Source organism: Lampetra planeri, chromosome 44 (assembly GCF_965212315.1).
Source record: "Lampetra planeri chromosome 44, kcLamPlan1.2.h2, whole genome shotgun sequence".
Taxonomy (NCBI): Eukaryota; Metazoa; Chordata; class Hyperoartia; order Petromyzontiformes; family Petromyzontidae; genus Lampetra; species Lampetra planeri.
The window spans coordinates 9,374,068-9,389,425 of NC_136150.1; positions in this window are offsets into that span (position 1 = coordinate 9,374,068).

Here is a 15,358-nt window from a genome sequence, read left to right on the forward strand (position 1 = left end):
CCCTCCTCCCGACATCGCGTTGCCATAATTTCAATCGGCTCAAGTTTGACTGATACTTTGGGGGTGGAGCCAGAATTGCACCGTTGCCAACACGGTAAAACGTGCAACGTTGGGCTAACGATGGAATATTCTTGCATCCGTTGGTGGAGCATAAACCCCCATTATCACGCGGAACTTCGGTCATCTTCGCAGCAGCGGCTTTTTTGGCTGGCCGTCGGACAAGGACGGTCACCGCATCACGCAGCGCTTTCTGGAACGCTCTTGCAATATTAGGAAGCTACTGGAGCTGTGAAGTTTTAAATAATCTAGATTGAATACTGCTTTCTTTAGAAATGCGTTTTTGTGTTTAGTTTGTCCTTGCCTCGCACCTGCAATTAGCACGGTTGGCTACGAATGGCGCGACAAGCATTTCAACATTCATACAACTTTGGACTAACGTTGGACTAGCATTCGATGTTTTACTGGGGATTTCGCTTCACAGGCTGGCCTGAATTTCCTACAGAGCCGGTGCCAGGCGGATGCTGAAGGGGGCCCTGCACCACCAAATGCCCCCACCCCCCCCCCTGGCACAGCCAAGTTCATGTTGCTCCCTAGCGGTGAATCACTCGCTGTGATGGTGGCCCCCCACAACAACTGTTCTACAGAACCCCCCCCCCCCCCCCGTGAATCTGTGAGGAGCTGGAGCCGGGCCTACGCAATGGCGGACCCAGGATTTCAGGTCGCGGGGGCAACCCCTCCAGCAATGAAAAATGATAGAAGTTGTTAGTAAATAAGGGCTTGTCCTTTGCTTTTTATTCCACGCGTGTGCGGCGATGGCGCAGCCATCGATCGAGGGTCGAATTCGAAACGTGTGTGATCGGCATCGGGCTCGCTGAAGGTGAATGCCTTCAGGGAAGTCGTGTCCTGTATACGCAACTGCGCACAATTCTGTGAGTCACTTATAACTGCTTTGCCGTTACTTATTGCCAATTATGGACTCAGACTATTGTCCTATCACCTCATAGTCCCTGACACAATAATATGCGACACAGTGTCAGTGGGAGTCGCAAAATGCCGATGTATTACTAATAAACCCCAATGATCCGATCGAAATTAGGGATTTCGATCGGATCATTGGGGGGGCACGTGCCACCCCCCCCCCCACCGGCTCCGCCAGTGGGCCTACGTCAGATTTCTGGCCGAGTGATGGGCACACGTCACCAGAGATGTCACGATCAAAACTGTTATAGGTGGCTGGGATATTTAATTATGTTTAAAAAAACACGGTCTTGACCTTCGACTCGCAGACACATCTGGGAAGGCCTCGTGTGTGGCAAGTGTGTTCTGGGAGAGGTGGCTGCTCGCTCCATGCGGAAACTCAAGTTGATTCGGAAAGTCGTGGAAACGCCGCCGCCCCGCGTATAAACTGACTCGGTGGGAGGGCTCCATTCCGCTCGAGTTGCCTGCCCTCGGGAACTGTTTGTGCACTAACAACGTTGCAAATCTGACCGTCACGAATCCGCCATGACCAACTGGCCGCCCGCCGCCGAGTGCAGTATTTGCGGGCGCGGCGCAACCGTCGTTTCCCGTGGACGTTCACAAATCTGACCCCTTCCCGTTCGCCAAATGCGTTATTAACCCGACGTACGTTCTTCGCGAAGCATCCCGCCAGGGGTTAAAGCAGGTTTGCACTTTACTTGTGTCCCGTGACCCTGTGGCCGTCATTTTTCTAGCGATCGTTTCACACATCCGATCTTTTGACACGTCGACCTATGCCGCGTAGGAGCGGTGGCGCAGCGGTTTGCGCACCACGCGCTACGAGTCCAACAAACCCGAGTCCGATTCCCCCGTGCCGCCCAACGTCCGTGGCGAGCGCTATCTGATGCTGCCCTTTCTCCCTCCTCCTAGGTCGTCTCGGCCCTTTCTGAGTGCCCGGAGGCGATATGTGAACATCGGCACTGGGGCTACGCATGTGGGCGGTGTGCGACGCTGGCACTCGCCGGCCCCATCGTGTGAGCTCTTCTGGGCTCTCGATAGGCGCTCGTTAATTCAGAATCAGAATATTTATACGGGAGGAATCCGATGATCTATAAAGCTCTTTTTCCACAGATATCCAGACCGGGCGAGTACGAACGTGACAACGACAAACAATTACAAAAAACCATGATAGTCGTGCAAAGTACAAGCAGAGTTAACAAATCACCCAAACACATACAAATATAATTAAACCGTCCCCATCACACCAGGCAAAGCCCACTGAGGTATTCACTTGTGTTTCAGAAGCGACCTGGCGACAAATTCAGATTCCAAAGAACACAGGATGAGATGTTACTATCCTTTGTGCAAGCACTTCCAAGAGTTCATGAACAGTGAGCCTGGTGAAATTTGGGGAGCGCATCGTCAGTAGTGAACCTTTGGTTCCTAGGGTGTTTCGGCCTTTCATACTATACACCCTCCCCAAAGGCGGCCAGCGACAGGGTGATCAATCCTACGCTTGCGTCCCATTCCCAATTAGTCATAGGAGTTGCCTTGTTGTTGATAGCCAACATCCCATGGGACTATGCATGGCAGGGGTGTCCTCCTCCCTGAGTCAAGCATTGTTGACTGCATACCTCCTGGCCCTCTCACTTTGGGGCCCAGCTGGGGTCTTTCCTCTTCATCCAGAGCCACTGACTGCTGCCTTCTGCCGCCTCCGATACCGCTCTGATTGCCGAACGCTGGCTCTGGCCCTTAATTCCCAGGTCTCTAAGCAGTCTGGTTGTAGATGTTGCCACAAAACCTCTGCAGCCCACCTCCACTGGTCGGACTTCTGTATTCCAGCCATGATGCCGTGCTTCGGCAGCTAGATCGGCATAGCGCAGATGTTTTCGCTCATAAGCCTCATCTACTGAGTCCTCCCAAGGTACTGTGAGCTCAATGATGAAGACCTTCTTGAGCGAACGGGACCAGAGCACCATGTCAGGTCTTAGGGTGGTGGTTGCGATCTCCGGAGGAAACACAAGTTGCCGGCCAATGTCAGCTAGCATTTTCCAGTCGCGGGCCAAGCGCAGCTGGTCTCGCTCTATTGGTGTAGAGCCGCTCTTCGGTGGTTTAGCCCCTTCGCGGACAAAGGTCGTCCGTAAGGGGTGTGATGCTGTTGGGGGTGGTAGGGAGTTGGTGGCAGCTCGCTTATCCTCCAGGGCGGACGCAAGGTTTTTAAGGACTTGGTTGTGACGCCAAGTGTAGCGTCCTTGGGTGAGGCTTGTTTTACACCCTGTGAGAATGTGCCTGAGGTTGGCTGGCATGGAACAGAGGGCACAGTCCGGATCTTCACCATACCATTAGTGAAGATTAACTGGTGTTGGAAGGACGTCATATGTTGCTCTGATGGAAAAGCTCAACCGCCTCGCTTCCATGGCCCACAGATCCTTCCAGCTGATCTTCCTCTTCTCCACACTGTCCCATCGAGTCCACTGTCCCTGTTTGGCAAGAGAGACTGCCTTGGCCCACCTTGCAGCCTCCTCCTGATGGCGTACTTCCTGCACTACCATGTTCCGCCGCTCTGGTGCAGTGGCTTTACTCCAAGCAGCACGGCTAGTTAGCCCAAGGCCTCCTCTCCCTTGCTGAACATGACCCACAATGTCAGCATGTCTGAGGGCTGCTGTTGCCTCCTGGACTGCTTTTCCTGGCCTCCATTTGCGCCCAGTTGCCAAGGTCGGCGCGTTGTTGCTCACCACTGGGTCTCGAGATTCATTCAGTGTCATCTGGAGCCTGGTTTTTGCACACTTGAATTCCTCGGTTAGACTGGTGAGGGGCAGCTTGAGGACACCATCTCCATAGAGGCCTATGGTGGTAAGGCATCGTGGAACTCCGAGCCACTTCTTTAAGTAGCTCGTGACTCCTCTTTCCATCTTCTCCACTGTTGAGATTGGAACCTCATACACTGCTAGGGGCCACAACACCCGGGGTAGGAGACCAAACTGCAGACACCAGGCCTTTAACTTTCCAGGTAGCTGGGTGTTGTCGATGGACTGTAGGCTACTACTGATGTCTTTGCGCAGCTGTTGCACCTGGTCTTTGTCCTTCAGGCTTGCATCATACCACCTTCCAAGGCCTTTTACCGGCTGCTCAGACACTGTTGGGATTTGGTAATCTCCGATGAAGAATTTCAGGTCACAGAGTACTCCCTTCACAATCGAGATGCTGCGTGACTTGGATGGTTTAATCTTCATACGGGCCCAGCTGATGTTCTCCTCGAGTTTTCTGAGCAGTCTCCTGGTGCATGGGACAGTGGTGGTCAATGTTGTAATGTCGTCCATGTAGGCTCTGAGTGGAGGGAGGCGAAAACCAGTGTCGACTCGCTGTCCACCAGCAACCCATTTTGAGGATCTGATGATAACCTCCATTGCCATTATGAATGCCAATGGAGAAATGGTACATCCCACCATTATACCTACATTCAGGCATTGCCATGAGGTGGTGAACTCTGAGGTGGTGAAGCAGAACTGCAGATCCTGAAAGTACGACTTCACCAGGGTTGTGATGGTGTCCGGTATGTGGAAAAATCTGAAGGCAGACCACAGGAGTTCATGGGGCACAGAGCCAAATGCATTGGCGAGGTCGAGGAAGACTACATGGAGGTCCCTTTTCTCCACCTTGGCCATTTGGATCTGGTGCCAGATCATGCTGGAATGTTCCAAGCAGCCAGAGAACCCTGATATTCCTGCCTTCTGTACAGATGTATCGACGTACGCATTCCTTTGCAGGTACTCGGCCATCCTCTGGGCAATGACCCTAAAGAAGATTTTACCCTCGACATTCAGTAAGGAGATTGGGCGGAATTGGCTGATGTTCACTGCATCCTTCTCCTTAGGGATCAGGACCCCGCCTGCCCTACGCCACACTTTGGGTATTATCTTATTTTGCCAAATTGTTCTCATAAGCCTCCAGAGGAACCTCAGGACGTCTGGTGCGTTCTTATATACTTTGTACGGGACTCCATTTGGCCCCGGGGCTGATGCTGTTCTTGCCCTTCGAACTGTGTTTTCCACCTCTTTCCATGTCGGAGGGCTGGTCTCAATATGATGTTCCGGGGGTTCAATGGGTGGGATATCTGATGGGATGGCCAGATGTTCATGTCGCTTTGAGTCAAAGTTTGTTGTTCTCAGGTGCTCTTCTAGGTCTTTCTTTGTTGATTTTAGAACTCCACTTTTTTCCTTCGTGAAGAGACTTTTAAGGAACTTGAAGGGATCTTTATAGAATCGAGTTCTAGTTTGTTCTTTCTTCCTTCTGCACTTCCGTAGGTTCTCTGCTCTACGGAGGGATGCCAACCGGGTTTTGATGTCAGCCTGAAATGCCTCTATGCCCTCCTTTTCCACTTCCGAGGCTTTCTTCCACTGTTTCTTAAGCTGTCTCCGTTCTTGAACGAGGCGCTTGATTTCTTGTTGCCTCCTGGAAACTGGTGGGGTTGGAACCTTTCTCCCGCCTTTTGCCTCTTGCACTCCAAAGCTTTCTGCCCCATACTCATAGACGATGTCCCCCATCCTCTCCAACTTCTTCTCCACTGTGCCTCGAAGTTTCTCGAGGGTCAAGGTAAGGTCAGTATTCACTGTTTCCCACAACTTCTTGTCACTGGCGCCAGGCAACTTCACATACGGTCTGTGCCCTGGTAGTCTCCTCTCGACTGCAGGTCTGGGAGGCTGGGTGAGTTCCACTCCTGTTGTTGGTTCCACCTCAGTTGTTACTTCGGTGCTTGAGTTTACGTCCTCCATGACAGTGGTACTGATGCACTGCAAACTATGGTTTGCGTCCAGTTGCTGTGCTTCATTCGACTGATTTGATCACTTTCGCAGAAAGTAATCAATGCGAGGCCTCTGTCTCTCTTTACCCAAACACCCCTTCTTCCCCTGGTGGATCCTCAACCCATGGTGTGATGTAACTTTCCTCCAACCACAGACACATACCTGCATCTGTTTGTGGCCTGCTGTTGCAGCGGAACTTGTGACAGTTGCTGTGGTGTTCTCTTGTGCTGTGCTCTCATTACTCGTAGTCGTTTCCGGTCCAGTCGTTACCATGTTGTCAGTCGATGAGTCATCTTCCGCCCCCGCTCTCGCAGACTCTAGGGGTATTCTCGTATGTTGACTTTCTGTAGCTAAAGCGGGTGTTTCCAACATACTGCGAAGCATGGGAAACTACAGAAATGGGAAGCTAACCCATGACTGTCCCAGTGGGGTCTATTCCCTCCTGTCAGCCGTCTCTCCGTGCCGCCACAAGGACTTTCCCCTGTTGTCAGCTGATCTTTCTCAGCAGTCACTGGACAAGTCCAGATATTCAGATTCCAAAGAACACAGGATGAGATGTTACTATCCTTTGTGCAAGCACTTCCAAGAGTCCATTAACAGTGAGCCTGGTGAAATTTGGGGAGCGCATCGTCAATAGTGAACCTTTGGTTCCTAGGGTGTTTCGGCCTTTCATACTATACACCCTCCCCAAAGGCGGCCAGCGACAGGGTGATCAATCCTACGCTTGCGTCCCATTCCCAATTAGTCATAGGAGTTGCCTTGTTGTTGATAGCCAACATCCCATGGGACTATGCATGGCAGGGGTGTCCTCCTCCCTGAGTCAAGCATTGTTGACTGCATACCTCCTGGCCCTCTCACTTTGGGGCCCAGCTGGGGTCTTTCCTCTTCATCCAGAGCCACTGACTGCTGCCTTCTGCCGCCTCCGATACAGCTCTGATTGCCGAACGCTGGCTCTGGCCCTTAATTCCCAGGTTTCTAAGCAGTCTGGTTGTAGATGTTGCCACAAAACCTCTGCAGCTCACCTCCACTGGTCGGACTTCTGTATTCCAGCCATGATGCCGTGCTTCGGCAGCTAGATAGCTCAACAAAGCGGCCCCATTATTTGGGCATTTATAGCAGCAACATCGAAATAGCCTCAATGCATACTCTTTGGTTATTTCGTAAAGCCACGTTCTACCTACGTGACTTTACCGAAAGAACCAAAGAGTATGGATTCCTGCAGTCACAAAAGCTTCAAATCAAGATTCATCTCAATACATGTTGCTGGATGTGGAGGGAAACCCCGGAAGACCCAGAGAAAAAACAAAATCCACGTGACCACGGGTGGAGAGACATGCAAATATACATCTCCTAGCCACCGTGGCGCCCCTTTAATAAATAAACAGACGACGCCGCTTGGCCCTGACAATGTGTCCGCAGGGAACCTTTTGTGTAAGGTGTGTGATAAAACGCAGCAGGTTGTCCGAGTGGGGAGCACAGGTGGGCCATCCACTGATCGCGCATGGCAAGGGAGGACAGAGAAGGAGGGGACCCTGGCTGGCCGTGGTAACTTTGGCGACGAGTGTAGAGTTCGTACTTTGTAACGACTTGGCTCATTACCCTCGTGTCAAACTACGGTCGACGATTCGTCCTGTAGACTTTTTTCTCATATAAAAAATACGAAATAAATGTCTGAGTTTTGTTCGTCTTTATTATTTTATATATATAAATGTTATAAATCTCGTTTTCATTGTGCGTTGTTATGGTTGTGACGCTGCACAGACAAACCTCTGTGCTAACCCGCGGTCTTGTGACCTGGTAATCCCCATCTAAAACATATATAGGGACTCCTCGACTTACGAACGAGTTAGGTTACATAAGTCTGTTCGTAAGTCCATTTGTTCGTATGTCCATGTTTTACTCCTGTAGATTCCCAACATATATACGGCATGTACACTAAACACGGGGAATAGCTTTAACAGTTGTATAATCTCCTGTAGATGTAGATGCCACTGGCTCTTTATGTTCTGCAGATGGAGATGCTAGTTCCCTTTGGTTGCTCGTATTTCCTCTCTACTCTCTTGAAAAAATATCAAGAGATGTCTGCACAGTTGCTCTCTTCTTCTCTTCATAAATCCACTTGTAACAGGCAATAGCATCTTGAACAGCTGCAACTGGGCACACGGACATGTTGTTCGTATCTCTGAAAGTTCCTAAGTCGATTTGTTTGTAAATAGAAGTCCCTTACAGTATACATCCACGTGATAGATTTGCTCTATTCCAGGCATCTGTCTCTGCTGCTCGTGCATATATTTGCGAATGCATTATTTAGCGATGCAATGGCTTGATCGCTCTATCGTTCACATCACCACCAGTCATCAACTCAGCTACCCCCCCCCCCCCCCCCCGTGGACTGCATTCGCCATGCGGAAAAATCGGCGGTCGGGGTTTCTGCTGTCTGTCTCTCACGCCAACGCTAGGTGGAGACGCGTCCACCCACCTCTGGCTGACTGCAGACTGACGGAATCGTCGTCATTGCGGTGAACCGTACGAAAAAAATGTAACGCGCGGTTGGTTTTGAAGTTTAACGCCTGCCGTGGAAGCAAAAGGAGTGACGTGGACTTCATTTCGGACGTTAAAATTAAAAGTCTCTTCGCGTTGTAAACATCCTCAATTAATGATTGCTGCCCCTGACTGATTGGTGGGGCCTGTGTCTCGCATTCGACTGAGGGCTGTCGCACCCGCAGCGAGTGGAGTTCAGTGCCTCTGATGAGTGAGCAGCAGCAAGTGGAGTTCAGTTTCTCTGATGAGTGAGCAGCCCGTCCTGTGGGCGGGGTGAAACCTCCCACGTGACCCCTCGTCAGACATTCACCAACTCACCTGAGCCTCACCACTCATCAACTCACCTGACCCTCACCACCCATCAACTCACCTGACCCTCACCAGTCATCATTTCATCCTCGCCACCGTGGCGCCCCTATGCTGCTCGTAGGGCCTCACGGACAGGTCCATGAACCCACTTGCTCTACTGCCACATCCTGGCCACCTCATAGCCACGTAAGTTTGGAGTTTGTTTGATTTCATAATCTGGAGGTGATCCACCAACCCCTGCTTTCAACGTGCTGAGCAGCAGACGTGGGCGTGGTGGGTGAAGCACGTGTCATTCATCACCCGTAGGTGGGGGTTGGTGCGTGAGACACCCACCGACATGGAGAGCAACGATATGTTCCGTGTATAAGCCAGTACGGCAAGCAGGTTACCCAGTATTATAAAGTATATACATCAAGGCCGTAATCAAAATGTCCCCCACAATATATTGCTATAAAATAGATTTGTGTATATGATTGTGGTTATGGTTGTACTTTATTAATCCTTAATCTCTGCCATTACATACAATGAAACAAGAAAAGAAAAAACAGAGCAATGTAATGCAATACACTATTAGACATTGTAAAAAAAAAAGTCCATCCTATGTGTTAGTGAAATTTTTAATATTTTGGCCAGGAAATGGCAGAAAATAAGTTTTCAAATTTAGATATTTTTCTGGGTTGGGACCCCCAGACCCCCTGGAAGATTTGGTCCCCCCCCCCCCCCAATGTTGACTCCATGGCTACGGCCTCGATATACATACTGTAGATTCTACATAAACACATACGGCATTAATTATTTGGTCATTGACTGCATTCACTTTGTTAGTAATCTGGCTCTGTCTCTTCAGATAATTGTATTTCATCATCACTTTAAAGATTAGAGAAAATAAAATCCCTTCAGGATAACCCAGCGGCATCGATGAAACCTCAACATAACTGTCCTGCATCCTGCAGGTATTTACATCGTAGATTGGTGGTGTACGGGAGCGGTGGCACGGTGATGCATTACCCATCTGCGGCGACTATGAACCCGGCTTGCCTGATTTCAATTCCCAGCGAGGGCGAACGTCAGCGGCGAGTGACTCTTCTCTCTCTTCCCTTGCTCGTCCATCAAAGGTTGATGATGATCACGACACGCTGGGGTACGGGTGAGCGCACAGATGGCCGAAGAGGCCAATCTGAGCCCGCAACACTCCGTGGCATACCCTGGAGATGAGATGTTGGGAGCAGCCTGCTGCCGGGACTTGCACTGCTGCCTCTTCGCCCTGGCATTTTTGGTCCTGCTGGTTTCAGAGGTGGTAGCGCCATCCCAGGTGAGATGTCGCCAGGTCGGACGATCCCTGAGCAAGGCTTTCCCATGACTTTTGATCGATGGTAAGTGACTGTCATGGTGAAGTATGGTCGAATAACCCCCCAGTGAACCACACGGCGTGGGGAGGTCCTCATCCAGCAGTGGAATTACAAATAGCGGTCCAGTATACTTTATTATTATTACTGCTACTGCCGTGTTGTTAATGCCTGCACTGGAATGTGATAACGTGTGTGTTGAACTTATTTCTCACCATACGAAAACAACCGCGCTAATCGGGAGATGCGGAGGAAGAACAATAAACTAAACACAAACATAAATTTTAAAGAAGTGAGTTTTTTAATCGAGATAGCAAGTGTAGTGGGCTGTCCATAAATGACGTCACGCACCTAGGGGGGGGGGTCAGACATTTGTGACGATGTGTGACGAGGCGGGGGGTTGAGAAATGTGACGTCACATCAAAATGCGCAACTTTAAATAAATATAGACAACACGTTCTACTCAATTAAATAGACATTTTAATACATGTTTTCTCCTACAACATAAGAGTACAGCGACACATTAAATACGCACTACAATGACAATAGTTTATAGCGATTTGAAGCATGTTTTTAAAAAAAAAATTGAGGGGGGGGCAGAGCTTTGTGACGTCATATTTGAGGGGGGTCTTTTTGTGACGCCGTGACGAGGGGGGGGTCAAAAATCGCGTGACGTCATTTATGGACGGCCCCTAGGCTTCACAAAAAACACAGCACTGTCCTGAGTCATAGTGAGGAGCTCTTTTGTGTTGAATTGCGACTGCTGGTATGTTGACAACGCGTACAGTAGATGTTAAATATTAGTGACGCTTTGTGAGATAGGCATCAGTTCAGGGCAGTAATAACAACAACGACGGGGCACGTGGCCCGTGTCACAAGTCATAGAAAGCCACAAGACCACCCCATCACACAGTGGCACCATTCATGCGAGTCTTGCTTTTCTTAAACAGATCGGGACGAGGAAGAGGGGGGGAGGGAATTGAACCCCGCTCAGCGGTCAAAGCGGTGCTACTCGCTAACGCGCGCGTGTGTGTGGTGTTACCTTCTTCCGTGGGGCGCCACGGTGGCCAGATGTTAACCACCTCCCCTGGTATAGAGAAGGTCGTGGGTTCAATCCCAACCCTGACGCCTGCTGTATATTTGGAGTCCAAGGCGCTTTATAATAATTAGAAACATTGTACATGAGATGTTGGTTAAAATAAAGAGTGGATTTGTTAAAACGCCTTCTTGTAACTCACTCTGTTGTCGTATCCTCAAATCTTGTAACTGAATTTTCACCCACTTCCCAATGTGGTATCGACTGAAAACTTGGTATACTTATGTCATACTGATGACAATACTATATTCTATCATTAAAAATATATTTTTTTCAACCATCTTTTTTATATGTTATGTTTCGGCGTGGGTCTAATTGTCCACGCTCAACTAACGTTGGCTGTAAATCACCACGGTCCCTTACGGTATGGCAAGCTTCGGGACCACTTCCTGGAGTCGTGGAGTTCTTCCATTACTCGTACATTTCATAAAAGCGTGGTTTTTTTAGTTTTTTTTTTAATATTACTTATTTTTTGTGTAACTCTAGAATACAAACATGAGGTACAAGCAACGTGGCGTGATATCTTCGATATCCAGTACTGCACGTGTTACAGGCTTCATAGCATGAGCTCACACGAGACATTTCTACGTCTCATTCCATAAAAGGGATCAATATGTCGTTATTTGTAAGCGAATGCAGTCAACTGTGGATTTACAGACTAGAGGGAGGGCACTGGTCGAGTGTGGGATTTAGCTGTGGAGGGAAACCCATGCACAGCAGAGGCGAGACCTACAAACTCTACAGAGAAAGGAACCCGAGTCCGAAATCGAACCCAGGACCTTCTTGCTGAGGCACAAGTGTCACCACAGCACCACTCCGCCACCGAAATAAAATGTTCAATGATGTTAATTGAAACGAGCGTATAACTTCGTCTTAATATTGTTGCTGGGCTATGGCACAATGGCTGTTCCAACACGCATCACTGGTCGTGATTGTAGGTTGCGGACAACACATGAGTCTCATTGGCACTCATAAACAAGCTCCTGTGCTTGCCTAGTCATTGGCCTTGCTGCTGTTAGAGACACTGTGCAACCTAGCATGCGGTATTCTTGTTTTTACAGCGTGTGTGTCCCTGTGTCTCCCTGTATCACCCCTCGTGTCTCCCCATGTGTCACACCGCGTGTCCCCGTGCCTCACCCTGTCGTAGCAAGGCACAGCAGCAATGTGAGATCCGTACATTCACAATGTCCCGCCTTCAGTGGGTTTGGGCGTCACGGTGGCGAGATGCTAGCTACTTCGACTGGTATACAAGGAGGTCGGGGGTTCGATCCCGACCCTGACGCCTGCTGTATATTTGGAGTTTTGCATGTCCTTCTCCCCGTGGTTGCATTGATTTTTTTCCTCCGGATCCTCCGGGCTTTCCATCAACATTTAAAAACGTGCGATTTAGAGTGTTTGGCTGCTATAAATATCCACGTGATGATAAGCCACTTCGTTGAGCTATCATTTGTGGCCAGCTCAGTTGGGCCTTACCTGGTCAAATAAAAAAAATAGTTTTCGTTTAGTTTCAAAAGTCACCTTCAGTTTTTTTTGTTATGTAAAACACGATTCTGTTTTGCTCGTGCAGCTCTTCCACACCCAGGCACGAGAACATTGGTGGAGCATTTCAGGGGTTAATTTGTGCGACGCTGAGTTCCCGCGGATTTCCCAGTCGCTCCTATCGTTCCGCAACAGATGGCGATGGCTTTGTCTATTCAGACAGGGGGGAGAACAGCCCAACAAACTGCGGCACAACGTCCCATCGCTGTGCTGTGTCCACCTGTCATCCCCCCCCCTCCCGTGCCACCCATAAACACACTAATCATTAAAACACACCGCGCCTGTGACCAAATCACCCAGAACGCGCCAGACCTCGGCAGACCTCCGCTGCTAAGCAGGCTTTGAGCCTGCTGCAGTGCTGCTTTGGACGGGAAACTGCCACCACGCGTAACAACGGTTGCCGTGGAGCTGCTGAGAGTTGGCGCGGATCTCACACAAACGCCGCGAAGACTTCTCTTCCCGTGAGCGTCGAGGTTGCCGTACCATTGCTTGCCAGGAGAAGGCGATACACAGCAGGCGTGGACTCATCTCCATCTGTTCCATCTGTGTGGGATGGAGCATTGCCCCCCCCCCCTCGCGTGAGTTTTCTCCAGACGCTCCAGTTTCCTCCTGCACGTATAAGTATCCATTGATTGGCCGATAATTAACACCTTCAAAATAAAAGACCCCAGAGCTTTGGTGAGTTAGGTGCCAGCTCACGGGCCTGCCTGCTGCTGCCTTTCCCGCTCGACTGCGGCTCCTCCTCGCGCTCACCGAGTCATCCTCTCTCTCCTCGAGAGTGAGCGGACGCGGTAATACTTGCAGCGACGGCACGTTACAAGCTCACGTTTTTATTGAGGGGGGAGCGCAATCCATTAGTTGTCCCATACCCAATTGCGCAAGGATTGGACTGGCACCAGGGCTGTAGCGGGTCCATGTACTGCAACCAGAGGATGCAACGACCTATTTCAATGCGGGGGGCTATGCAAGATCCGACTGTGGGGGCCCCCTGCTTCCTCCCAACTCACTTTTACTGAAATAGCTACAGAATGTTTTTCACCCGTATAAAACAATTTTAGGCTATAACTATCTTATATATATTATTTAAGCTGCACCGTGTATTTGGTTTAGAGGACAGTCCCACAGTGACAGTATTAATTATAGGATTTACATGTACAATAATCACAATTAAGTTATCGGTCATCCTGCCTTCATGCGCATGTCAGTAAACAAGCAAGCCTGGCAGTGCTCAGTAACAACCACCAGCAGTAGCGCTACGAGATTTTATGCTGGGTGCCTTTAGGCAGGCGCGGTTCGTCCACTAGGGGCGTTGGGGTGTCGCCCCATCAAGCAGCTGGAGATGGGAAAACCTTTTTCTTATAAATTGTCTCGGCCTCGCTGTGCGCTGCATTGCACCACTCTCCGCGTAGTTAACCTCGCTTTCAATAAACTTTCAGAGCCAGGATGAACAACCCAATAGAAAAAACTACTGTGGTAAATAAAGTCACTTTGTGTAATCACTATACTGCAGCCCAAATGTACAGCACTGCACATAACACTGACCTGTGGATGAGATACTTCTTCATCCTTGCTCTCAAGAATGCATTAATGTTACATAGGCACAAGTCTGGCTTGACTTATCCAACTACAAATAACATTCACCATAATGCAAGTGGCAGGATTCGTTAACTATTCCTCATATTCATCATAACAATTTAACAGCATCATAAATTAATTTACAGCTTTATAACGGCAATCCTAACATAACAGCATTCCCAGTATTATAAAAACATAAACGAACTTACAGACAATGCTTATTAAAGTCCCATCTTCACTGAGACGCTAATTGTGCCTCCATTTTGTACTGGCTGAAACCCCTGCCTCGTGACTTTAAATCGTAACTTCCTGGCCACGTGACCAAACTCAACACCATATAAGGAAGTTCCTTTCGATTTAAAGCTTTCGTGACTGCAGGGATTCATCTTCTTGGTTCTTTCGGTAAAGTCACGTAGAAGGGAAGTAATAAAATAATAAAAATAAAACATAATAAAATAATTCTCACGACGTTTCGGCCACAACGCGACGCTGTCGCCTCGACAGACCTGGTTTCACCTGAGGACGGCTGCTTGCGTTGTAGCCGAAATGTCGTGAGAATTATTTTATTATGTTTTATTTTTATTATTTTATTACTTCCCTTCTACGTGACTTTACCGAAAGAACCAAGAAGAAGGAAGTTCCTGTGTAAAAACACCCCCATATCTGCCGTGGGGCAGAACATAAATATACACTTCTATAAATTGATTTGTTGTGTTTAAAAATGTATCTGATTCTTTCAACGTGAATTGCCTAATGCAGAGTCGTGTCAGCTGATCTTTAATTGTTATTTAGGCTTTTGGCAATGCCAAAAGGGTTGTGTTGTGTGGACTTGAGAGTCATGGAGACAGCATTTGAGTGCTTTGTTGTTTTGTTTCATATTGTTTATAAATGCCTACCGTTGGTAGAAAAGACAATTATATTACTTTCACGGGAAAGCCAATAACATGACGAGGATTTTCTTAATTAAAACACCAGATTTTCAGAGATCACTCACAACAGCCCCCCCCCCCCCTTAGTGGATATTTCATGATCTGCCACTGGTTTTCGGGAAAAAAAATAATTTGTAACAACGTTTTTTTTGCCATATATCGTTAAATGTTGGAATTTATTTTTTGGAATAATTTTTATGAACATTTTTTGTTACTTGTTGAATCGAGCCCCCTCCCTCGTGGCCGACTGGGCCCCTACGCGTC